This window comes from Chamaea fasciata, unplaced genomic scaffold, assembly GCF_029207755.1.
Source record: "Chamaea fasciata isolate MVZ Bird 193981 ecotype frontalis unplaced genomic scaffold, bChaFas1.0.hap1 SCAF_32, whole genome shotgun sequence".
Taxonomy (NCBI): Eukaryota; Metazoa; Chordata; class Aves; order Passeriformes; family Sylviidae; genus Chamaea; species Chamaea fasciata.
The window spans coordinates 2,041,643-2,066,218 of record NW_027094117.1 but is presented as its reverse complement, the minus strand read 5'-3'; the positions used below and the strand labels follow the sequence as shown (position 1 = coordinate 2,066,218).

Here is a 24,576-nt window from a genome sequence, read left to right as displayed (position 1 = left end):
TGCATTCACCCAGGTTACCACAGGGAGCCAGGAAGCGGTGGAGCCCCCCAGCCAGGTGTCTTCCCAACACGGATCACCAGGACCATAAATCACCCGGGCTCTGCCCAACGCGGGTCACTGGGGATCATCCAACGCTGATCCTCCCATGGGGGATGGAGCTGGAGCAGCGCACGAAGCTCTTCCCGCACTCAGGGCACTCGCAGGGCTTCCCTTAGTGCTGCCTCCATTGGAGTTTGGTCTAGTGAGAGCTCTGTGAGAAGCTCTTCCCACACTTGGGACACTGGTACGGCCTCTCCACAGTGTGAAAGTGCTGGTGTCTTCTCAGGTCAACCCTCCAGCTAAAGCTGTTCCCACATTCCCCACGCTTGTGGGGCCATTCCCCAGTGTGGATCCTCTGGTGCCGGCTCAGGTCAGAGCTGTAGCTGAAGCTCTTCTCACATTCCAAGCACTTCTGGGGCTTCTCCACAGCCTGGGGCTCTGAGCTCCAGCTGGGTCTCTGGCCGCCTTCCCAGCACAGGGAGGGTCTTTCCTCCTTGCAACTCCCTGGGGTGGGTTTGCAGCCCCTCCTTGTGTGGAGGGCTTTTCTCTAGGGCGCTTCCTCCTCCTCCATCTGACCACAGCTTGAGAATGACAAATCCTGGTTTGGGAGGAAAAATAAGGGCTGAGTGCCATGGGGGGGGGGGGGGTTCCTACTGCCCAGGTCTAGCTCTGGATGTCTCTGGGTGTTTTGTATCCATAAAAGTCCCAAGCAGCCACAATTCAGCCCAAAACACCCTTTGCGGAGTTCCTCCTCTCTGATGTCTCCACTTTGGGGTTCTGGGCGTCTCCCTTCCCTGGGCTAATGGGGGTCCCGTGGCTCCTGAGATTTCCCCCTCTCTGGGGGATGTCCCGCTGAGGGATGATCCGGGCGGGTTTTGGGAGTCCCAGGGGCCCTTTCTGCTCACTCTCTGCTCTGGCATTCCTGGGATCCCAGGGATTCCCCCTTATCCAGGCTCCCCCCGTCTCCAAGCTGCTGGGGGTTCCCCAGCTCCGGGATCGCCCCTTCCCCCAGCCCCGGGCTCCCGGCGTTCCCCTCCACCTCTCTCCCGGGGGGACCCCAAGACCGATGTCCGCCTCCCACGCTGGCACCGGGCGATCACCACGTGGAGACCCCAAACATCTCCCAAAGGGGTATTTGCGGCTCAGCTTTGGGGTCCCGCAGGATCCAAACATCCCCCCCACCCCAAAATGAAACCCTCCCAGGGACCCTTACCGATATTTGGGGCTCAAACCCGGAACCTGCGAGTTCCAAACACGCCCCAAGAAAAATGGCCGCTCGGGGACCCCCTGAGAGATTTGGGGCGAGCTCCCCATCTCAGCCCACCTGCGAGATGTGGGGAAGCCGAGCCCCAGCGCCAGGAAGATGAAGCCCCCAATCCCCATCAGCAGCTTGCTGCAGGTGGTGTCCAGCGGCATCTCTGGGGGGTCTGCAGGGCCCAGGACCCCCAAAACCTCTCAGACACCCCAAGCCCCTCCAAGCACCCTTCCAGTTGCCCCCAACCCACCCAGGAGGCCCTGAAACCTCCTCCCAATCCCTTCCCAGCCTCCCCAGGACCCACCAAAGCCCCTCCCAGCCATCCCCCTGCTCCTGCAGGGGCTGCTCCAGGGGCCGCGGGTGGATCTCTGCATCCCCATGGATCTCTGCATGCGGCACCTCCATCTTCAGAGCCACCACGGATTGGCTCTGCCAGACACAGAGGACGCTTCCAGCAGCTTCTCTCAGAACCCACCCCGCTACCAAAACAAGGCTGTGTGCAAACCCAATAGATCCCAAAAAGTGGGGTCCCAGATATCCAGCAGCTCAGGTGCACCCCAGAATGGGGATGGAGATTTCCAGGGGCTCAGGTGTGCCCAAAACTTAGACCCCAGCTAAAGTTGTTCACTGCTTGGCTGAGTGCTGCTTGAGGGCTGGGGCTGCAGCAAAGGGGGGACACCCTCCTCCAGCAGGGATGTCCCACAAACAGGGGATCCCCAGAAGCCCCTCGGAACCCTGAGGCTGAGCTGGCCCTGCCTGGATGCCTGGGAGCCACCAAAACCACCCTGTCCCTGCCCTCTGGAGCTGCACAGGGAGAGGAAATAAAAGGAAAGGCTCAGGTGGTAATAAAATAACCAGAAGAGATCTTGCCCTTAGGACCCGCATGGGCACAACAGACCCAGCCTGGCCACAGGGAGGGAATTTGTTACCAAGCAAATCAGAGCAGGAAAAAGACAAGGGGAAGAAATCTCTCCAACACCTTCCCTCCACTCAATGGGGATGACCCAGAGCAGGAGTCACCACGGCTCTGCCCAAAGGGGGTCACTGGGGATCTTTCAGTGTTGATTCTCCCCTGGGGGACGGAGCTGGAGCAGCGCACAAAGCTCTTCCCACACTCGAGGCACTCGCAGGGCTTCCCTTATGGTGTCTCCGTTGGTGTTGGGTCAAGTGGGAGGTCTGGGTGAAGCTCATCCCACACTCAGGAATTCGTAGGACCTCTCAACAATGTGGATGTTCTGGTGTTCCCTCGAGTGGGAGCTGTAGATAAAGCTCTTCTCACATTCCAAGCATTTGTGGGACATTTCTTCCTCCTCCATCTAGCTTTGGCTTGGGAATGACAAATCCTTGTTTGGGGGAAAAAGCGGGGGGCCTCCTTGGGCTGAGGCCTCCTTGGGCTGCTGCCCAAATCCATCTCTAGAACACAGCAGGCATTTTGCATCCATGAAAGTCTCCAAATTATCAAGATTCAGCCCAAAAAACCCTCCCCTGTGTTCCTGATCTCTGATCTCTATGCTTTGGGGTTCCAGAGGTTTCTCTTCCCTGGGGGTCCCATGGCTCCAGGCATTCCCCTCTCTCCGAGGTCCTGCTAAGGGATGATCCAGGGGCTTTTGGTGGGGGCCCATGGGGTCCCGTCTCCCCTGATGCTCTAGTTTGAGATCCCAGGGATCCCTCCTCGACAGGCTCATCCCTTTCCAGCCTGCCAGGGGTCCCCCAGCTCTGGGATCATCCCTCTCTGCTCTCCCCACCCTGAGGGTCCAAGGGTTTTCCCTCCTCTGCTCTCCCAGGGGTCCCCAGGACCAATGTCCTCCCTCCGCAGATATCGAGCGACGGCCACGTGGACCCCCAAAGATCCCCCCAAGGGGCTCAGCTTTGGGGTCCTGCAAGATCCACACCTACACACACCAATGGGTAACTCCCAGGGATGGCAGATGATATCTGGGACTCAATTCTGGAACCTGCGAGCTCCAAACACACCCCAATAAAAAGACTCTCAGGGAAGCCCCGGTAGATTTAGGACAAAGTTCCCCTCCCTGCTCACCTCACCACGGGACGCTGTGGGGGTGATTGTCCCCTGGCCGGGGTGCTGCGGACACAGGGGGCATTGGAACCTCCTGTTTCTCTTTCTTTTCCCGCCCATACTCCTCGCCTTCCTACTCCTCCTTTTCCTGTCTCCCTCCTAGTCCTGCTCCTCCTCGTTCCTAATCCCACCTCCACCCCAGTTCCTGCCTTCTGTATATTTAGAGTGGAGAATCTTGTTTGTTTTTAGAACTAGAACAAAGATGCCAGATGGAAGGAGCCTTGCTGGGTTTAGTCAGAAGCATCAGTGACCAAAGGACACGTTTCCTTTGGTTTTCTCCCATCCTTGTTCCTCCTCAGTGTTCAGGCTGGGCTATCAGGCGTCCTTAGGGCTGCATTTTCACAGTTCCTCTTGCATCCTTTGGGCAATAGCCTGTGCCCTGGGAGGATTCTTTCTGCTCCTTGGTGACACAGGAGAACCTTCCAGGCGGTTTTTGCATGAGCTGCTGCTGTGATGTCACAGGAGCATTGCCACGTCCCCGTGGTGTTGCTCTTGCTGTGGGACACAGAGGCCGCAGTGTCCAGAGCGACTCTGGGCGCCTGCTCCTTGCAGGAGGATTCTCCTGCCCGAGGCATTCCCAGTGGTCAGCCCACACCCTGACGGCTGTCCTTCTGTGCTTGCAGGGCTACAGTCTGCAGACGTGTGCAGCGCAGCCAAAATGTTCCAGAATTTGGTTGCTGCAGTTTGCAGCCTGTACTCTGTGGCTTATTCGGTGTATTTCTTGACCCACTTGGCACGTAAGTCAAGCTTTTCCCTCGGTGCAGCATCTGTGGCTTTGAGCTTGCTGTGTGCTTTCTGTTCTTCCTCTGGAGCTGGGTTGACTTTGTAACCAAATTGCCATGAAGACACCATTGTTTTGGCAGAGCTGCTGCCAGCAGCTGCAGCTGAAAAAAGGGGGTGTCTGCAGCCAGCAGGGTGTGCACAGCATTTGCAGGGGAGAGTTGCTGGGGGAGTTCCGTACTCTCAAGGGGAGAGTGTGTGGCAGCCGAGCCTGGAACTCCCTCCGTTTGCTGGTCGGGCCCAGAACTGACACAGCCCAGTATTTGGTGCTGTTCTCTTGCTTGCTGTGTGAAGGGACTGTGGCTCCTGGAGGGATGCTGTGAAAGCAAAATGCTCTCTTGGGGTTGCTTTGCTCTGTGGCATTTCCCACCACAGGCATTTCTTTTCCTGACAGCATCTGGTTCATGTTCCTTCTCCCATTGCAGGGCACCTGACAGGTGGATCTCGAGCAGCTCCTCCTTTGGTGAGTTCAAAGGGAACCTTTGGTGTTTGGAATTGTGCAGCAAGTTGTGAGCTCAGCGTGTGGCAGCCGAGTGCAAGCCTGGGAGGCTGAAGGAAAGTTCCTGTCAGTGTCTTTGCAGCAGCAGCAGCAGCAGCAGCAAAGGCATCCCCGGCAGTTTTCTCCTTTTCTGTTGAAATGCTTTTGAAGAGCTGCAGGTGTGGTTTTGCAGGCAGAAGATTGCTTGCTGGCTTTAGCCATGGTGGAGTATCAAATTCCCAACAATAAGTGGCAATGTCGACTTTAGCCCATTGTTTGTTTGTTTGAACAGCTGGGAAGCCTATTTCTGCTTAGTGCAGCTGGATGTGTAGCTGAGGATAAATAAGGTGATAACTGAGATGGAACTTCCCGTCCCTCACACTACCGTCTGTCCACAGGGCACAAAAGCAGCATCAGCACCTCCTCCAGCTCCCTCTGCCTCCAAAGAGGAGGCCAAAGAGGAGGAAGGCAGCAGTGAACTTCCCACTCTTCAGGGAGATAATGGTGAACTTCCCTCTGTGCCGGGAGACGACAGTGAACTTCCCGCTCTTCTGGGAGATGAGGGTGAACATCCCGCCGATTGGGAATACAACGGCGAGGCTCCCGCAGTGTGGGACAAGGACAGTGGACATCTCCCAGCGTGGGACGAGGATGGTGGACGTCACTCGGCACAGGGCGAGAATGGCCAAGCTGCCATGGCGTGGGACGAGGATGACGGACATCTCCCGGTGTGGGATGAGGACGGAGGACATCCTGTGGCTTGGGAAGAGGAGGGTGAATGTCTCCCAGCATGGGAAGTGGAGGCTGAACGTCCCATGGCTTGGAAAGACGATGGCCAACCTGCAGCGTTTTGGGAAGAGGACGGAGAACCTGCAGCATTTTGCGAAGAGGACGGAGAACCTCCCTCTGCTGCGGGATCCTGGGCTGAAGGTTCTGGCAGCAGCACAGCCCTGCAGGCAGAGGAAAGAGGGGAGCAGTGCCTGATGCAGCTGAGTACGTCTGCTCTGTTCCTGTGTGCCAGAGCAGGTGCTGTGTGTGTGTCTCAGCATCAGCTGCAGCCGGTGTTGCTCTGCAGCTGAATGTCCCAGAGTGACTGATTGTCCTTCCCCAGCTGAGAACAAGGGCCCCCAGGGAGTGGGGCTGCATTCTGGCTCTGCTGCAAGGTGGGGTCTCTGTCTGGGAGAGAGTGTCTTCCATGTGGTTTCTTTCAGGAAACAGCGTGAGCGTGGGGGAGCCTGCGGAGAAATACCTGGAACTGGAGCAGATTGGCCAAGGGTAAGTGCAAGGCAGTTACTTCTACACGAGTAGGGCCCAGGTATTTTGCTGGTGCAGTATCAAGTGAGAAGTCAGGAGAGCTGCAGACACCTTCAGGCACTGGGGGATGATGCTGCTGTCTCTCAGTCCTGATCAGAATTGACAACTGTGGTCAGATGGCACCTCCAAAGGCCCCTGAGGCTGGCAGTGTCCTGCCTGCAGCAAGGAGCAGGACATGGAAGATCTTCTGTCCATGCAATTGGATTGCCTAAGAGAGCAACTCACCATCTGCTGACTGTCAGACAAGAGTTCTCAACAAGATTGCTTTCAAATCTTTTACTTGCAAAACTATTCACCGCTCAGGATTATCAAGAGAATGGCTTCCAAACAGAAAGCAGAGATGAACTAAGAAGGGCTCTTTTCAGCACAAGTAGTAGACCCCACACATCCAGTAACAGACACAGAGCTGCTGCACTCAAGGGGAAAATGCATGATGCCCTGATGCAGGGCTCTTGTGGATCCTGCAGCTCTTAGGCAGGAAACGCAAAAGGATGAAATACATTCTTTTCTAGTTCTTTAGACAGCCGGCCCCCAGCCCGGGTTTTGAACTAAAGGAATTCATCACGGACATTTGGGGTTTGCTCCAGCACTTTTCCTTCATCTTTGGCCTCAGTTTTCCCTTGCACACCTTGCATGGCAGAGGGCTGGTGGCTGCCGCGCCCTTCTTTCAAGGCTTGACGCGCCCAGGTGTTTTCTGAATGCTACAGGTAGAAAAGATCTCCTGTCTGCCTGACTTTCACTCCCAGGGTCTAAAGCACTGCTTCTTTCCTCTCTGCTGTTTTGTCTGCAGGGCTTTCGGAGCCGTTTGTAAAGGACTCGACAGGGCCACTGGACGAGAGGTGAGTGTCTGCTGACAGAGAGAGAGGGAGAGCAATGAGAAGATGGATGTCCAGAGCAAAGCTCTCTCCTAAAGCCTGCAGTTGTCTTTGGCTCTGGTGTGGGTGCCAGCCTGTGACAGGGATCATCTGAGCATGGGATGTGTGTGTTTGCTTTGTTGTGCAAGCCCAAGCAGAGCAGCTGCGTTTGAAATCATGAGCAAATGCCATAGAATTGCTAAAGGGTTCCCAGCTCTTTTGCTCTGTTTGCACAGAACCAGAATTACCTCCTGCTTGCAAAATGTGTTTGAATAATAATGAACATCATCATCATCATTCTAAGAGTGGTGGTAAACTAGGGCCATTTGAGAAGAGTGTAGGTGCAGAGAAGGTTGTTAGAGCTTTGAAGCTGAGGGACCATTTCTGCAGAGCTCACAAGGCCAAATGTCTCTGGCCACGTGTCCTGTAAGCAGCCCCCAGCCAGCAGAGCAATGGGCTGTGGGAATGGCACTTGCTGAGCTCTGGTGTCCCATCCCAAGGCAGTTTGGCACAGCCTGGCTGCGGCGCTCCAAAAAGACTCGCTCCGTGTTTGCTGTGGCCTCCTGCCACAGACTCCTCCAGTTGAAGGTCTGCAATGTCCCTTCAGGTGGCCATAAAGAAAATGAGTCTCCGAGGGCAGAAGAGGGAACGAGCTGTGAATGAGCTCCTGCTCCTGAAGGACAAGAAGAACCCCAACATTATCAACTCTTTGGACAGGTGAGTGCTTCAGCTCTCATCCCGTGCACGAGCCCTGCGTTAATCTTTCCTGGCATCCGCAGTCCGTGGCCTGTTTTGAGAAGCCTGACCCGGCCATATCTTGCCAAAACAGCAGCCTGGCAGTTCACTCCCTCCATGTTCCTTTGTTGCACCACTTTGGTTTTCTCTTCAAGCAGACCCTATTTTCTGTGTCTTACAACAAGTGCTGATAATCCATGGCAGAAATTATTTCCCTTGGTGTCTTCTTCCCAAATCTTTTCCATTGCTTCAGTTACCAGGAAGAGCAGGTTCTTGTTTCCAGAAAGGCCTCATCTGCCCATTTTTCAATGGCCCTGCCTGTTGCTGAAGAGACTTTCTGCAAGGTTTTCCAAAGAGTTGACCACTTTTATCCCAAGTGCTGCACGGCCTCCCTCCCTGGATAGCTCCGGAAGTTGTGTTGCCTTGTTGTGGAGTGAATGGTGGAAGTGATGAGTTCAGATGCTGAAGCAGCTGGGGGCAAGTGTTGTGGTTTCACATTGATCTGGGCTGTCGCTAAAAGTGCATTTTTCACTTGCTTGCCATCTAAGGCCTCTCCTTTTTCACAGGTGTCTCCTGTGAAAATCAGATGGGATTCTGTCCTCATTGACAAGTGACCTGGAAAGAAAAGCCCACTGGAGGCTTTGCCATGGGGGAATTGAGCACTGCACATTCATCTCTGTGCCATTGTTTTCCTTTTCCAGCTTCCTTGTTGATGGAGATCTCTGGCTGGTGATGGAATACATGGATGGAGGAACTTTGCAGGATGTGGTCAGACAGACACGCATGGCTGAAGGAGACATGGCAGCTGTCAGTCGGGAGGTGAGGGATCCTGCTTGTGCCTCCCATGGCTTGGACACGATGCTCCTTCCAGAAGGGCAGGAGAAGAGGAGCGGCTCCATGCTCAGGGCTTTGTTTCTGCCTTGTTTTTATGAGCTGGAGAGGAAAGAGCCACTGAAATGAATGGCCTGCCAGCATCACTGCACTTCTGTTCTTGTCCCCTTTCCTGCTGTTGGGTTACTCTGTCTTTTTTGGGTTTGATTTGCTCTTCTCAGCTTTGCCTTGGAACCATTTGCCTGGAGCTTGTGTGCACTGCACTCCTGGCCTGTCACAGCAAAGTTTCTGCTGGCAGAATTCTAAACTCTCCTTTCTTGGCTGATATATTCCCGCCATTGATTTTTACCCTGGTGTTTCTTTTTCTCTCTCAGTGTCTGCAGGGCCTGGATTTCCTCCATTCCAACCAGGTGATCCACAGGGATCTGAAGAGCTCCAACATCCTTCTGGGAATGGACGGCTCTGTCAAGCTGGGTGAGTGTTCCTGGCCAGGCACGGCGCTCCCGGGCTGCGGGTGTGGGGCTGCTTGCCAGTGGCGGCCAGAGCCCCACAAGTGCTGCTGGTGGCACTGCCACAAGCGCTCCTGCTGCCCCTGCAGAGAGCTCAGGGGAGGAGCAGGAGTGTCAGGAGTGGCTTTGCTCTGGCTATGGGCCTTGCAGAGGGGCAGGACTTGGAATGGAAATCTTCAAGGGAATCAGTAAAAGCCACTGCATGAAAGCTGAGGGTTTCTTGAAGGGTCCAGTTCCATCTTTCCTTGCCTCCAGCCGTGAGGACTTTTGCAGCTGTATTCACGACTGCATTCTCACACTGAGAGTGGGGAATCTTTGGGGTTGGTTTCCTCATTCCAGCTGCCTTTGACAGGGTTTGTTTCTGTCCTCAGCTGATTTTGGCCTCTGCGCTCAGCTCAGCCCTGAGCAGGACCAGCCCAGCTCCATGGTGGGCACTGCTCACTGGATGGCCCCAGAAGTTGTCACCAGTTCTCCTTACGGCCCCAAGGTGGACATCTGGTCCTTGGGCATTGTGACCATCGAGATGGTGGAAGGAGAACCTCCTTACTTCAAGGAAACGGCGGCCATGGTAAGAGGCAGATTCTCCAGTGTTTGCAGAGGCCTGTGAGCACAGCGTGGCCCTGCCCTGGCAGGAGCAGCTGAAGGTTTCTGGACATGGGGAAGGGAATTCCCAGAGGACTCGAGCCTGAACACAGACCAATATTCTGCAGTCTCTGGCAACAATGTGCTTTGGGCTTTAAGGTGTTCAGCTCTTCTATCTGTGAGGATGACCTGAAAACGTCAAGCCAGTATCAGCTCCAATGTTATCTTGCAAAAAAGCCCGAAACGCACCCCAAAAGCCACCCCCAAACACAAGAAATCTATGAAGGAGTTTGTAAAACAGGTTTGGCGAGATTAAGTCCCTCCCGGCTCTTCTCACTGGGAAAGTTGTCTAACACCTCAAGATGATTATTTAACATGCCCAAAGTCTAACACGTTTCTTTCCTAGCCCAAGCTCCTTTCTCCATGTCACCAAGCCTGAGCTTTCAGCAACACAAACCTGTTTCTTGTCTGACAGTTTCTGGGATGGGGCATCACAAATGAATTTCCTTGAGTGTCAGTGTCCCTGCAGAGATGCGTTTGATGTAAGAATCCTTTGAAATAACAGTCAGACCACAGTGACTCTTGCAAATGGCCTGGAACGCTGGTGTCGGTATTTGGAGAAGCAAAATCTGCTCTTTCTGATGGAAGTGCCTACTAAGAAAGCCAATGAGATTGGCTCTCCAGGCCAGATCATTTGGATGTTGCAATGGCTGTGGCTGCATCAGGCTTTGGGTTTTTTGGTTGGTAAAGAAAAATGAGCAGCATCTCTGCCAGGGAGGAAAGTGCCCCTGGAGCTGGGGCTGAGAAGCTGGGGTCGACGTGAGCACTGTGGGTGTGACGGAAGCTGGCAGAGCGCTGTGTTTGCTTTTCCTGCAGGCTCGCACTCTGATCCGGCAGAACGGGACTCCACGGCTGCAGGAGCCCCGGCGCCTGTCGGCTCTGCTGCGGGACTTCCTCGAGTGCAGCCTGGAGTGGGACGAGGAGCGGCGCTGGTCTGCCCAGGAGCTGCTGCAGGTGAATGCCAAGCGGCTGCAGGGGAAAGAGCAGTGGCAGGGAGGGGTTTTCTTCTGGGGCTCTCTCCCGTAATCTCCAGGCTGGCTGCTTTGCACGCGCAAAGCAAGCAGAATCCTCGCCCGGTTTGGGTTGGCAGGCTCCTTTCCAGGTCCTCTGCACCTGGTGCCCTCAATGAGCGCAGACATCTTCAAGCAGATCAGGTGCCCCAGAGCCCTGCCTGAGCTGAGCTTGGCTCTTTCCAGGGAGGAGGCACCTCCCACATCTCTGGGCACCTTCTGTCAGTGTGTTCCCCACTCTCCTGGTAAAAAACCAAAATTCTCCCTTACAGCTAATCTGAGCCTGCTTCCCTCCCTGCAGTTCAAATCCATTCCCCTTTGTCCTGTTGCAACAGAGCCTGGGAGGAAGTCGACTTTGGAAAGTAACGCTTCACTTCTTTCTTTTTTATCCTTTGGCCAGCACCCATTTTTAGCATCAGCCAAGCCTCTCTCCAGCCTGACCCCTCTGATCACTGCAGCAAAGCAACTGAGGGAGCAGCGGAGGACATGAAGCGCTTTCTCTTCTACTTGGGACAACTACTTAGTTCTGGTAGTTAGCACTGCCAGTTAGTTCTGGTAGTTAGGACAGCCTGTTTGTTCTGGTTGTTGTGACACCCTGTTTGTTACGGCAGCTTTTGGAATAAAAACTCCCTTCAACCTCAACTCCCTTGATATGTGCCATCCTTCTCCCCCTGTGACTCAGCTGCGCGGAGCAATGCGAGGCCACAGTGGGCCCAGCCTTGCCCAGAGCTGAGCCCCAGCAGAGGCCTGGCAGAGGCCAGAGCAGCCTCGGCATCTGCAGAGTCAGCCTGGAAGGACTTGCTTGGAGCCTTCTGGGCTGCACTCGACTTTGGGTTACAAACTGTGTGTGGCGGAAAATGCCACTGGTTCTGCAAGAGAGCAGAAGGTGCCTGGGGAAGGCCAGAAGGGCCATGGGGAAGGCTCCATGCTAGGGAAAAACCTGCCCTGTGTTGGAGAAAAACCGTGCCTTTATTCCCTCTGTCTTGGTTTGGGAAGACAAATATCTACCATGTAATAAAAAAAAACAACTGCAGTTTCCTTATGAATGGAGAGTGTAAACCTCCTCCCCCCTCCATCCCTTTTTTTCTTTTTCAATTATAAATTACAATCAGAGGCTCTTATAGGGAAAGATTTGGGAAATAGGAATAGCAGTTCTTTACTTGTATGTATTACAAAGCAAACAAACAGAAAAAAACCCATCAAACAACTACAGCATTAATAACAAACGACAACAGTACCAAGAACCTTGAGGGCTTTGTTTCACAAAACCCAGGGCAGTTTGGTTTCGGTGTCCCTGCAGGATCCTCAGAGCACCAAGCTGAAACAGTGGAAAAGTCCCGGGCTGGTAGCTGGGATGGCAGGGTGTCCCGGCAGGCAGGGGCAGGATGTCCCGGCAGCGCAGGGGGTGCAGGGTCACGCTGCAGCAAGAGGAGCAGCGCCGAAGAAGCCGAAGGCGAGGCAGGGCCTGGACCAGCTCCCCGCGGGTGGCCGGGAAAACTCCGGATTCAGGCCGAACCGGTGATAGTAGATTTCCCAGGACTGGATCCCTTTGGCCACAGTGAAACCCTTCCAGCCAGCAACAGCTGTTTCCTCTCTCCCTGAACGCCGGAAAAAGAGCCCGCAGCTGCCTCAAGCTCTGTCTTTTACCTGCTTTATCCTCCCCCTTCCACCTTTGTCCACCTCTTTGTTTTGGTTAAGTACTCTCAATTATCTAACACTTGGTCTTTTTGGTAACTTATCGGGAAAAAATTCTTTAGAGAAAGAAGGAACAAACCTAACCCCCAACATTATCCACCCCGAATTTTTTTCCTATACTAACATATTACATTGAGTTTAAACTGTTAAAATATATATATATATATATATATATATATATACATGCAAATATGGATACGGTCACATATTCATGGGTAGTTTATTCTAAAACAAGGTCCCCTTGAGGTATGCATCGGGTCTCTCTATCCTTTTGCATCATCCACCAGGTGCAACCTGGTCTCTGAGCGAAGAGAACTCCACGGATGGGATTGTCTTTCTTGGAGGCAGGATTAATCCAAACAGTTTTTCTTAGCATACCTTTCATGTGTACCACTGGAACCTTATTTTTTTTGTCGTTTGCAAGGGCTCAGATTGGGCAGGACTTGCTCAGTTGGTGGAACCTCGAGTGTTCACCAACCAGGTGGCCATTGCTCAATTAATATCCCAATTCTTGAAGGTTCCCCCACCCAGTGCCTTCAAGGTAGTTTTAAGCAGGTCATTGCACCGTTCAACTTTCCCGGCCGCTGGTGCATGATAAGGAATATGGTACACTCACTCAATGCCATGTTCTCTAGCCCAGGTGCTTATAAGACTATTCTTGAAATGAGTCCCATTGTCCGACTCGATTCTCTCAGGGGTGCCATGTCTCCACAGGACTTGTTTTTCCAGGCCCAGGATGGTGTTCTGGGCAGTAGCATGAGGCACAAGGTAGGTCTCCAACCATCCAATGGTGGCTTCCACTATGGTTAGCACGTAGCGCTTGCCCTGGCGGGTTTGGGGAAGGGTGATGTAGTCAATCTGCCAGGCTTCCCCATATTTATATTTGGACCACCGCCCACCATACCATAAGGGCTTCACCCGCTTGGCTTGCTTGATTGCAGCACATGTCTCACAGTCATGGATAACCTGAGAAATACTGTCCATGGTTAAATCCACCCCTCGGTCTCGGGCCCACTTATAGGTGGCATCTCTGCCCTGATGACCCGAGGCATCATGGGCCCATTGAGCTAGGAACAACTCTCCCTTGTGTTGCCAATCTAAATCTATCTTTGACACTTCTATCTTGGCAGCCTGATCTACCTGCTTGTTGTTTCGGTGTTCCTCATTAGCCCGACTCTTGGGAACATGGGCATCTACATGGCGGACTTTCACAGGCAGCTTCTCTACACGAGTGGCAACGTCCTTCCATTCATCAGCAGCCCAGATTGGTTTTCCCCTACGCTGCCAGTTGGCCTTTTTCCACCTTTCCAGCCAGCCCCACAGAGCATTGGCTACCATCCATGAATCAGTGTAGAGGTAGAGCTTTGGCCACTTCTCTCTTTCAGCAACGTCAAGGGCTAATTGAACAGCTTTGAGTTCAGCAAGCTGACTTGATCCTCTTTCTCCTTCAGTGGCTTCTGCAACTTGTCGTGTGGGGCTCCATACGGCTGCTTTCCACTTACGGTTCATTCCCACGATGCGACAGGAACCATCAGTGAAAAGAGCGTAGTGTGTTTCTTCTGCTGGCAGTTGGTTGTACGGAGGAGCTTCTTCAGCCCGTGTCACTTGTTCCTGCTCCTCTTCATCCGTGAGACTGAAGTTTTCTCCTTCCGGCCAGTTTATAATTATCTCCAAAATCCCAGGGCAATTTGGGTTTCCAATACGGGCACGCTGTGTGATGAGGGCAGTCCATTTGCTCCATGTGGCATCGGTGGCATGGTGGGTGGAGGGAGACTTTCCTTTAAACATCCACCCCAGCACTGGTAGTCGGGGCGCCAAGAGGAGTTGTGCTTCTGTGCCAATCACTTCTGAGGCGGCTTGAACTCCTTCATAGGCGGCCAAGATCTCCTTCTCTGTGGGAGTGTAGTTGGCTTCAGATCCTCTGTAACTTCGACTCCAGAATCCCAGTGGTCGGCCTCGGGTCTCCCCTGGCACCTTCTGCCAAAGGCTCCAGGACAAACTGTTGTTCCCGGCTGCAGAATAAAGCACATTCTTCACATCTGGTCCCGTCCTGACTGGGCCAAGGGCTACTGCATGAGCAATCTCCTGCTTGATCTGGGCAAAGGCGTGTTGCTGTTCAGGGCCCCAGTGGAAATTGTTCTTCTTGCGGGTAACCAGGTAGAGAGGGCTCACGATCTGACTGTACTCAGGAATGTGCATCCTCCAAAAACCTATGGCTCCTGGGAAAGTTTGTGTTTCCTTTTTGCTGGTCGGTGGAGACATTGCTGTGATCTTATCAATGACCTCAGTGGGGATCTGCTGCCGTCCATCTTGCCACTTTACTCCCAGGAACTGGATCTCTCCGGCAGGTCCCTTGACTTTGCTCTTCTTGATGGCAAACCCGGCTTTCAGCAAAATCTGGATGATCCTCTCTCCTTTCTCGAACACTTCAGCTGCAGTCTTTCCCCACACAATGATGTCATCGATGTACTGTAGATGTTCTGGTGCCTCACCCTTCTCCAGTGCAGCCTGGATCAGCCCATGGCAGATGGTGGGGCTGTGTTTCCACTCCTGGGGCAGCCGGTTCCAGGTGTACTGCACGCCCCTCCAGGTGAAAGCAAACTGAGGCCTGCATTCTGCAGCCAGAGGAATGGAGAAAAATGCATTGGCAATGTCAATAGTGGCATACCACCTCGCTGCCTTGGACTCCAGCTCGTACTGGAGCTCCAGCATGTCCGGCACAGCAGCGCTCAGCGGTGGAGTCACTTCATTCAATGCACGATAGTCCACAGTCAGTCTCCATTCTCCATCAGACTTGCGCACAGGCCAGATGGGGCTGTTGAAGGGTGAGTGGGTTTTGCTGACCACCCCTTGGCTCTCCAGCTCACGGATCATCTTGTGGATGGGGATCACGGCGTCCCGATTTGTCCAACACTGCCGACGGTGCACTGTCGAGGTGGCAACAGGTACTTGTTGTTCTTCTACCTTCAGGAGTCCCACTGCAGATGGGTTCTCTGATAGTCCCGGCAAGGTGTTCAACTGCTTAATGTTCTCTGTCTCCACAGCAGCTATTCCAAAAGCCCATCTGAGTCCTTTAGGGTCTTTATAATATCCATTCCTGAGGAAGTCTATGCCCAGAATACACGGAGCCTCTGGGCCGGTCACAATCGGAAGTTTCTGCCACTCCTTCCCAGTCAGGCTCACCTCGGCTTCAACCAGAGTCAATTCCTGTGATCCCCCCGTCACCCCAGCAATGGAAATCGGTTCTGCCCCCACATGTCCCGATGGCATTAGAGTACACTGCGACCCAGTATCTACTAAAGCTTCATATTTTTGTGGCTCTGATGTGCCAGGCCATCGAATCCACACAGTTCAAAAAACTCGATTTTCCCGTGCCTCTTCCTGGCTAGAGGCAGGGCCCCTCTAGCACTGGTTATTATTCCCTTCTTGGACATACAGGGTAGAGGTTCCTTCGAGGAAATCTGACACAGCATTCCCACCTCCGTAATACCTGGCAGCTTGCTCATGGGAGGCTGAGGCTACCTTCATTCTAGTGGAACTCCCTCTGTTAGCGTTTCTCTCCTTGAGCTCACGTACCCGTGCTGCCAGGACAGAAGTAGGTTTCCCATGCCACGCTCCCATGTCCTCCCCATGGTCCCGCAGTTAAAACCACAGGTCAGCTCGAGGGGTGTACCCTCTCTCTCTCGCTGGGGGATGTTGGGCTCTGATTCTGGGGCCTGTGACTCGCACCGGTGCTACATGGGAACTGTTCCTTCTCATCTCCTCTCTCATTTCCCTCATCTCCTCTTTGAGTTCCTTCACCACTGCAGAGACATGAGCCTGCATTGGGCCACTGATCATACTTTCATAATTTCTGAGCTTGTTGGCAACAGAACCCACTGTCTCTCGGTTATCCTCGGCATTAATTGTTGCGATGAATGTGGCGTATTGAGATGGTGCATGAGTTGCCAGATTCCACAACATGTGCCCTGTGCATTTAACCTTGTCGGGGTCATTATCATGCTGTCCGGTCCTCCCAAAAAGTACTTCCAATACTGCCACTTCTCTCAACTGTTGGATTCCTTCCTCAAGGGTCTTCCATTGCATTCTATTGTTGTGCTCTTGCATTCTGTCTCTGTGGACAAATCTCTCTCTCACACTCATTAGAAGTCGTTCCCAAAGGGGAAGGGGCCTTTGCTCTCTTACAAATACCTGATTTATACCTGAGTCTTGGGTCAAGGGTCCCAAATTCCTTGCTTCAGCACTATCCAGTAGTACGCCTGTACCCATAAGGTCCCAGACTCGAAGTAGCCAGGCTGTATAAGCCTCACGTCCTCGTCGTGCAATATCTTTTTGCAGATTACGTAGACTTTCATACGTCAGGGACTCAGTGATGATCTCAACCTGTGGCTCTTCTGTGGGCTGTGAGGACCCTCCTTTCTTATCCTTAATACCAGGATCTGACGATTTCACTTTACGCTTCCTTATTTCCACAGGGGCGACTGCTGCTGGCTGTGGCTGCCCTTGTGGTTCAGCTGGAACCTGGACAGTTGTAACGTTTGAGGGTTCTACTGCTGCACCATCAGTCTCTGCCTTCTTGGGGCAGGAGGAGGGTTTTTCATGAGCTGGGGAAATGTACTCCTTCAGCATCTGGCCCATCTCATGCATCTCTTTTACCAGAACCTCAACCCAATCCGGGTGGGTCCTTTCTGAGGCAGGCTGTGGGGCCGAGTCAGGCTCTGGGGTATCATCCCTATTCTGTGGGGTAGGTATCAGGGTGGTTATCCAGGTCAATCTTCCCTTATCTCTGAATGCTAAATAGAATATGCATATTAGCAGCACCAGCCATTGTATGATATCATTAGCATTCAGAGAGGATTTAAACCCTTCAAAAACTGGTGGGGCAGACCCAAAGAGATGGGTAAAGGGTTGGGAAAAAGAAACTTCCCCCGGTGTCATTTCCTCACAGTAGGTACCATTGTTAAAGTAACTCCAAAAACACACAGTTAGTGTACGATAGCCCTGAATCCATGTGCCTGCCTTCCAGAGGAAATTAAAAATCCATGAGTTCTTCACCTTATTAAGCCATAAAATAAACCGGATGACAGTCACAGTAGCCTTAGTTATAGGGCCCATGTTTAGATAAGGGCCTGCAAATGGAAGGAATACAGCCACAACCACATGCCACCCAAACCAGGCTAAGTTAGACCACATGATGCAGCCTAATGAGGTTTTTATATCCAACGCACACAAAAGAAAGTACTAGGTTAGTTAAGAACTGCTATTTCTCTTCCCTTTTCTTTTCTCAGTGCCCTCAAGCCCCACACTTGGGCGCCAAAATCTGTCTTGGTTTAGGAAGACAGGTATCTGCTAGGTAAAATTACAATCAGAGGCTCTTTGGCAAAGATTTGGGAAATAGGAATAGCAGTTCTTTACTAGTATGTAATACAAAGCAAACAAACACAAAAACAAAAAAAAACAAACAAACAAAAAAAACTCCCCCCCCACCAAACAACTACGGCATTAATGACAAACGACAACAGTACCAAGAACCTTGAGGGCTTTGTTTCACAAAACCCAGGGCAGTTTGGTTTCGGTGTCCCTGCAGGATCCTCAGAGCACCAAGCTGAAACAGTGGAAAAGTCCCGGGCTGGTAGCTGGGATGGCAGGGTGTCCTGGCAGGCAGGGGCAGGATGTCCCGGCAGCGCAGGGGGTGCAGGGTCACGCTGTAGCAAGCGGAGCAGCGCCGAAGGAGCCGAAGGCGAGGCAGAGCCGGCCCAGCTCCCGCGGGTGACAGAGAAAACTCAGGATTCAGGCCGAACCGGTGATAGTAGATTTCCCAGGACGGGATCCCTTTGGCCACAGTGAAACTCCTCCAGCCAGCAACAGCCGTTCTCCCCTCGGCGTGCTTTGCAGCGGCTGAGCTCCTCGAGGAGCGGCAGACACGCGTCTCCCCGAACGCCCTGCGTTATCTCCCCCTTCCACCTTTGTCAACCTCTTTGTTTCAGTTAAGTACTCTCAAGTATCCAACACTTGGTCTCCTTGGTAACTTGTGGGGAAAAAATTCTTTAGAAAAAGAAGGAACAAACCTAACCCCCAACAGCCTTTTTTTTTTTTTTTCAAATACTCCACGGTGGTTTTTAGCCTGAAAATTGAGCCAATTCACAGAGGCTTCTTCTACCACTTCTTGTCCTCCTGACTGGAGCAAGTCATCCACATCCTGCATTACACGATTCAATACCAGCCTGTAAGCCCTTCCTTCCCTCCCTTGGAATAGGGGATTGCTTTTAGACACCACTTGTCCTGGTGACTTCTGAGTAATTTGGAGAGTCTGGGTATGTAATTTTCCCTCTTTCCCTGGGGCTGCCCACACTTGTGGGTTCACTTCAGCACAGGCCTTGCCAGACATTTGACACAAAGGTACAAGAGAACAAACCTGTGTTTCACCTTTTACAATATTGATTTGCATTTCAAATTTAGCCATCAAATCCCTTCCCAGTAAATTACAATACGAATTATGAGCAAATAAAAATTCCTGCATTTCAAACCCATCTCCCACATCTGCTGATAGTGGTTGAATAAAACACATCTGCTCATCTTTCCCACTTAGCCCCTGAATAATCAAAGACATTTTTGGCATTTTCCCCCCTTAGGTCTAAGATCCAGAGTGGATGGAGAGGCCCCTGTGTGTATGAGGAAAGGCCTCGTGTGGATGCAGCCCCAGCCTGAATGTTGTCAAGGGCTGCAGTGTGTTGGTTCCCTGGTGGAATGGGAGCTCTGGCAGCCCCAGGAATCCATGTCCATGCAGGGCTGGACTTGCTCCTGCTGAGGGTGCTGCCGTGTGTGCCTGCAGTGTCCTTGTGGCCTGCAGATGGAACCCTGCTTCCTTGCCAGGGGAATCTGGGGAGGTGGGAGGGGGGAGCGCCAAGGCCGGGCCCCCCGCGCTGTCGTGGCGGGAGCGGCTGCAGTGGGCAGCGAGTGCGGGCAGGAGCGGCCGAGAGCCCAGCGCTGCCCCAGCCCGACCTGCCCCAGCTGCATCCGTGCCCCTGCGGTGGGACGCTGTGGGTTTGGGGGGAAGAGGGAGCTGGCAGTGGGTGCTGGGCCTGGGGGCAGGAGGAGAAGGGAAGGAGCAGCAGGGCTGAAGGACTGAATGTTCAAAGGATGGACGTGGGAGGAGGGGGTGGGATTGTGCAGGAGAAGGAGAAAAAGGAGGAGGAAGAGGAGTGTGAGGAAGACTAGGGACACAGGAGGAGGAGTAGGAAAAGGAGGCTGCACAAGGTTCCACCTCTCCCTGTATCTGCAGCCTCCCCCCAGCCCCGGCAGCGTTGCCCCCTCCACATGCAGCAGCTGATCCATGATTTTCATGGAGGTGAATTTTAGTGTTTCTGAGCTTTATTGGGTTGAATGTTGGTGCTTTGTTTTTTTGTAAGGGGCTGAATCTTTATATTTTAGAAGAGGTTTTGGCTGAGTCTGGGTGACTGGGGTGTTTTTGATCTATGTTGTGATGTTTGGAGGATTTTTGGGCTGAATCTTGATGTTTTGGAGGTTCTTACAGACATAAGGTGTCCACTGACTTCCTGAGATGAACATGGGCAAGGAGGAAACCTGAGCCTAAGGCACTCTCCTGTTGTTTTCTCCCCAAACCAGGATTTTCATTCCCATGGAGTGTCCAGATAGAGGAGGAGGAAAAACCCTGGAGATCTCGCAGGAGGAGGGGCTGCAAACCCAGCCCAGGGAGCTGCGAGGAGGAGAGACCAGCCCTGTGCCAGGAGGGCGGCCGGAGATCCAGCCGGAGCTCAGAGCTGGTGGAGAAGCCTCATGGAGGGGAGAAGCCCCACAGGTGCCTGGAATGTGGGAAGGGTTTCAGCTACAGCTGCCACCTGATCCAGCACCAGGTTACCCACACTGGGGAACGGCCCTACGAGTGTGGGGAATGTGGGAAGAGCTTCAGGCACAGCTCCAGCCTGATCCAGCACAAGAGAATCCACACCGGGGAACGGACCTTTAAGTGTGGGGAGTGTGGGAACAGCTTCAGCTACAGATCCAGCCTGGTGGTACACTAGAGGATTCACAGTGGGGAAAAGCCCTACGAGTGTGGGGAATGTGGGAAGAGCTTCATCCGGAAGTACAGTCTGATTGAACACCAGGTGATCCACAGTGGGGAACGGCCCTGTGAGTGTGAAGAATGTGGGATGGGCTTCAGCCAGAAGGGCAATCTTATGCAACACCAGAGGATCCACACTGGGGAACGGCCCTATGAATGTGTGGAATGTGGGAAGAGCTTCAGGTACAGCTCCGGCCTGAGGAAACACCAGAGGATTCACACGGGGGAAAAGCCCTACAAGTGTGGGGAATGTGGGAAGAGCTTCAGAGACTGCTCCGGTCTCGTTCAGCACAGGGTGGTGCACACTGGGGAAAGGCCCTACACCTGCTCAAAATGTGGGAAGAGCTTTGCATGGAGCTCCCACCTGAGAATGCACCAGCGCATCCACAGCTGGGAGAGGCCCTACGAGTGTTTCCAGTGTGGGAAGAGGTTTGCAAGGAGCTCCACTCTCCTCTTACATCAGCGGATTCACACGGATGAGAGGCCCTTCCGCTGCCTTTAAGCAGTTAAAGGCGGCTCCTCCGGGCAGCGCTGGGCTTGTAGGGTGAGGAGTGGCAGCCGCCGGGCAGAGAGAGATGCGCGCACGCACCAGTGCGGAGAGATAGAGGAGGGATGGAGCGATGCACAGAGCCAAGAGGAGGTAGAGACACCCAGCAGGAGAGGGAGAAAGAGGGAGAGATGCCCAGAGCTGACGAGAACTGCACGGTGATCAGTGGAAAGGGGAGGACAGAGAGGCAGAAATGAGAGACATCTCTCAGGGGAGACGGACACTTGCGAGGGAAGAGCGGGTCCGGGAGGCTGCGACGACGCGCTAATCTGATCAACGGGGGAGCGAGCTACAGCCCTGAGAGGAGCGGCGGCGGCGGCAGCAGCAGCAGCAGCAGCAGCCACAGCGGGAGGCAGGTGGCACCTCCTCAGTCTCTGAGAGCTCCATGACCGAGTGCAGGCAGAGAGGAAAAAGTCACCTGGAAGCCTCTCTCCACCTCCCGCCTTCCCATCCCGTTTCTCCGGGGTGTCCCATGCCTGCCGTTATCTGGGATGGCAAAGCCCGAGAGCTGGCACAGAAGGAAATCGGGGCTCCTTCATATGCACTGTACGTAGGAGGGGAAAGAAGGAAAAAAAAAATCCCGCCCGTGAGGCTGTCAAGGTCCTCAGTATACAATTTTCTGTCTATCCCGGCGCCTCTCACCAAGCCGCCCCCTCCCCTTGCATGTGACGCAGATGTGCTCTGGGGCCGTCAGTGTGAAGAGACAGGGGAAAAAGAGATGCTTCAGGCTTCGTCGTGCAAGTAAGTCGGCAGGTCACTAACTGTCCCTCACAGCCTCCTCCTCTTCTCCCTCCAGTGCAGGTCTCCTCACCTTAGTATTTTGGTTCTGAGTCAGCTGTTTATTATTGGGAGCAAAATAAAGGACAACAACAAGTGTATCAGCAGCAGTAAACACAAAAAATGTGAATCATTGGAGTACAGACTAAATAGACTGCATGCAGACTGGATGAGGTTACAGGTTAACGATGTATTCTGCAGGCTCCATTCATTAGCCTGTTGGCTCAGTGCTGCCGTACCAGTAGAAAATATTGGCTAGAGGGACAGTGTGTCAAACAGAAATAGCACGACACATCTGCTTCCTACCTTTCATACCTGCTCTTAATGCAGTCTGACAGTGCTAAACCCAAGGGAGGTTCCTTTCACCACGTAAGAAATCTCCTTAGGAACATCTGCCCACTTGGGAGGGGTGTCACAGAGCACACTGCATCGGGGACATAATTACAGAATTAAAAGCTTCATGGCGAAATGCAGGAGAGGGATATGGCAGTGAAACTGCATATCGTCACCTGCTGGCTCATAAACCCCACACATGAAAAGTTGGTGGCAATAAGATGATACACAGAATACCTGCAATTCACCTCTACCTTACTAAGTAATGTTTTAGAATAAGATTTATCCCTAGGAAAGTGATGAAATAGGTTGCATTTTCAACCAGAAATTGTTTACATTGGCCAGCTGTACCCATGCACTCATGAGCTCTCAAAAGTTTGTTATTCTAACTCTGTGAAATCAATAAATAAGGTTGAAAGAATTATTTCCCTCGAGCTGGAGTGTTTTAACTTTTCATTCATAAAGTATTATAGCTTGAAAATTCCTCCAGGGAAGCACAAAAATCAAACACAAATTATAAATTTTATTACTGTTATATTTACTTCATGACAAGTACATTACTGTTTTGTTTAGTTAATCAGTGAAGTAGTGCTTCTGGATACAAACGAGTATTAGAGTTTGTGTTTAACACTGATAAAGTCTTGGATTTAACAGTACAAGAATTTAGGGCACCAAGTCCTGCTTTCAAAGGAAGAAAAAATTGCCACTGTGCATTTTAAATATTGATTTATGCCACAGGAGCGGGACTGAAAACTCTATGGTACCTCAGCTTTTTTCTCAGTATTCAGTGATAAAAAAGAGACAAAAGCCATTCTAAACCAAACAGAAGAGACAACTCATTTTTTATCCAGGAACTGATCTGAGTATGTGCTGCTTAGGAGAGCAGCAGGAAGAAATGCCTAGAAATCTTCATCTAGAATAGGACAGATGAAACTTCAATAATTTCTGGGAGTCTAGAAATGCATCTATATATATGCATGAAATATATGCAATCACCTCTAGTGAATACTGGCTACTTAGTTTCTAGTTACACACTCTAAAAGATGGGAGTATCTATATATAAAATAGTTCTAATCAATGAATGTAGAGATAGACAGAATGCTATCTCTTCTGTCTTTAATACCTCTTAACTGATTAGGTCTGTTCACATATTCTGATTTGAGGAGAATTGCATCATTTCCTTGCCATGTTATAGATCTTAGTCATTTTAAAATCTGCACTAATATTTAAATTGATCATTTGGTACATAAAAATATTAACTTAACTCTGTAATTTATCTATGCTTGCTTCTCCATCCAGAAGAAGAAAAAAATGGTTCTCCTACTGGAGTTCTAGGACTTTACTCATAGGAATTACACTAAGACAATTAGCTTACTGGTCGAATATGTCTTAGTCTACTCATATGGGATTGACATAGACATATGAACAGAACTATAAAATTACACTTATCTTTTAAGTTGTCTAAGGGAGACATTTTGATTTCTTGCAGCCTTCCATCCGTAGCTTATATGTTCACGGAATCACAGAATCACGGGTATTGAAGAGACCTTCAAGATCATCAAGTCCAACCCACCCCTAACACCTCAACTAAACCATGGCACTGAGTGCCACATCCAGTCTTTTTTTAAACACATCCAGGGATGGTGACTCCACCATCTCCCCAGGCAGACAATTTCAGTAGTTCCCTGAAGTGTAGCCAAAATAATAACCATCAGAGGTAAACTTTCCTGTCTGTTGGTTACACACTGTGTATCACTTCTATTTTTGTTGTTTATTAAACAGCATTTCTCAGCTTCCACCCCTGATATAGTTTCCCTGGATTATTCATTGCCACTCAAATCTTGAATAACTTTACAGATTTTGCTTGAAAGTATTCATGGCTCATTTTTTTTTTTGTATCTATTAGTCAGGCAAACTGATGAAAGTGGTTAATCTTTATGTTCCTGTTATGAGTCAGATTCCTGACACTTTCTCTTTGTGTTTCTGCCTTTCTAATGCTCTTCAAATGAAACAAATTCAAATAGTCGTGTCCCTAAGGAAGTCTCATGCTCATGTTTTGTAGGAAAACTGGCCTAGGGATATATATCCTTTTAATAAATCTTTCAAGTAGTAAAAAGCACTTCCAAAGAAAAGAAGCTTGAAGTAGGTATCCAAAAGAGTCAGATTTTATTAACCCTCGTTTTTTCCTTCTTTCCATTACAAAGGTTTGGAGCACTGTTTAGTTTTAGGCACATGATTTATGTCAAGCTATTTGCATATTGTACCTCAAGGAGAACTGGTGGATTAGGACTGAAGTTGAGTTTTAGTTGATTATTGATGGATAAAACAAGCAAAAAGGGAGCTATCATGCAGAGAAACCCCTTAGGATAAAGAGTAGTCTTAGTCTATGTGAGTCTCTGCATTACATAGTCAAAAGATACAGCAAGTCTGAGAGTGATGAGCTTATATGTGTACTGGGGAGTGATAGTTACTAGTAATAGATGGGATATACCTCTCAGCAAATTAAAAGGATAAAGCATAATTTTGGTTTTGAATTTTATCCTGTCACATATTTTAATCCAGAAGATGGTAAATTTCATTGAGAATAAGCAGGAAAAAAAAAAAAAGAGAGCAAGCC

At 51.4% G+C, this 24,576-nt stretch overlaps 1 pseudogene; it reads left to right on the top strand.

Moving 5' to 3' along the window:
* Nucleotides 1–24,576, top strand: part of LOC136303316 (zinc finger protein 850-like) — a 159,020-nt pseudogene that overhangs the window by 31,005 nt on the left and 103,439 nt on the right.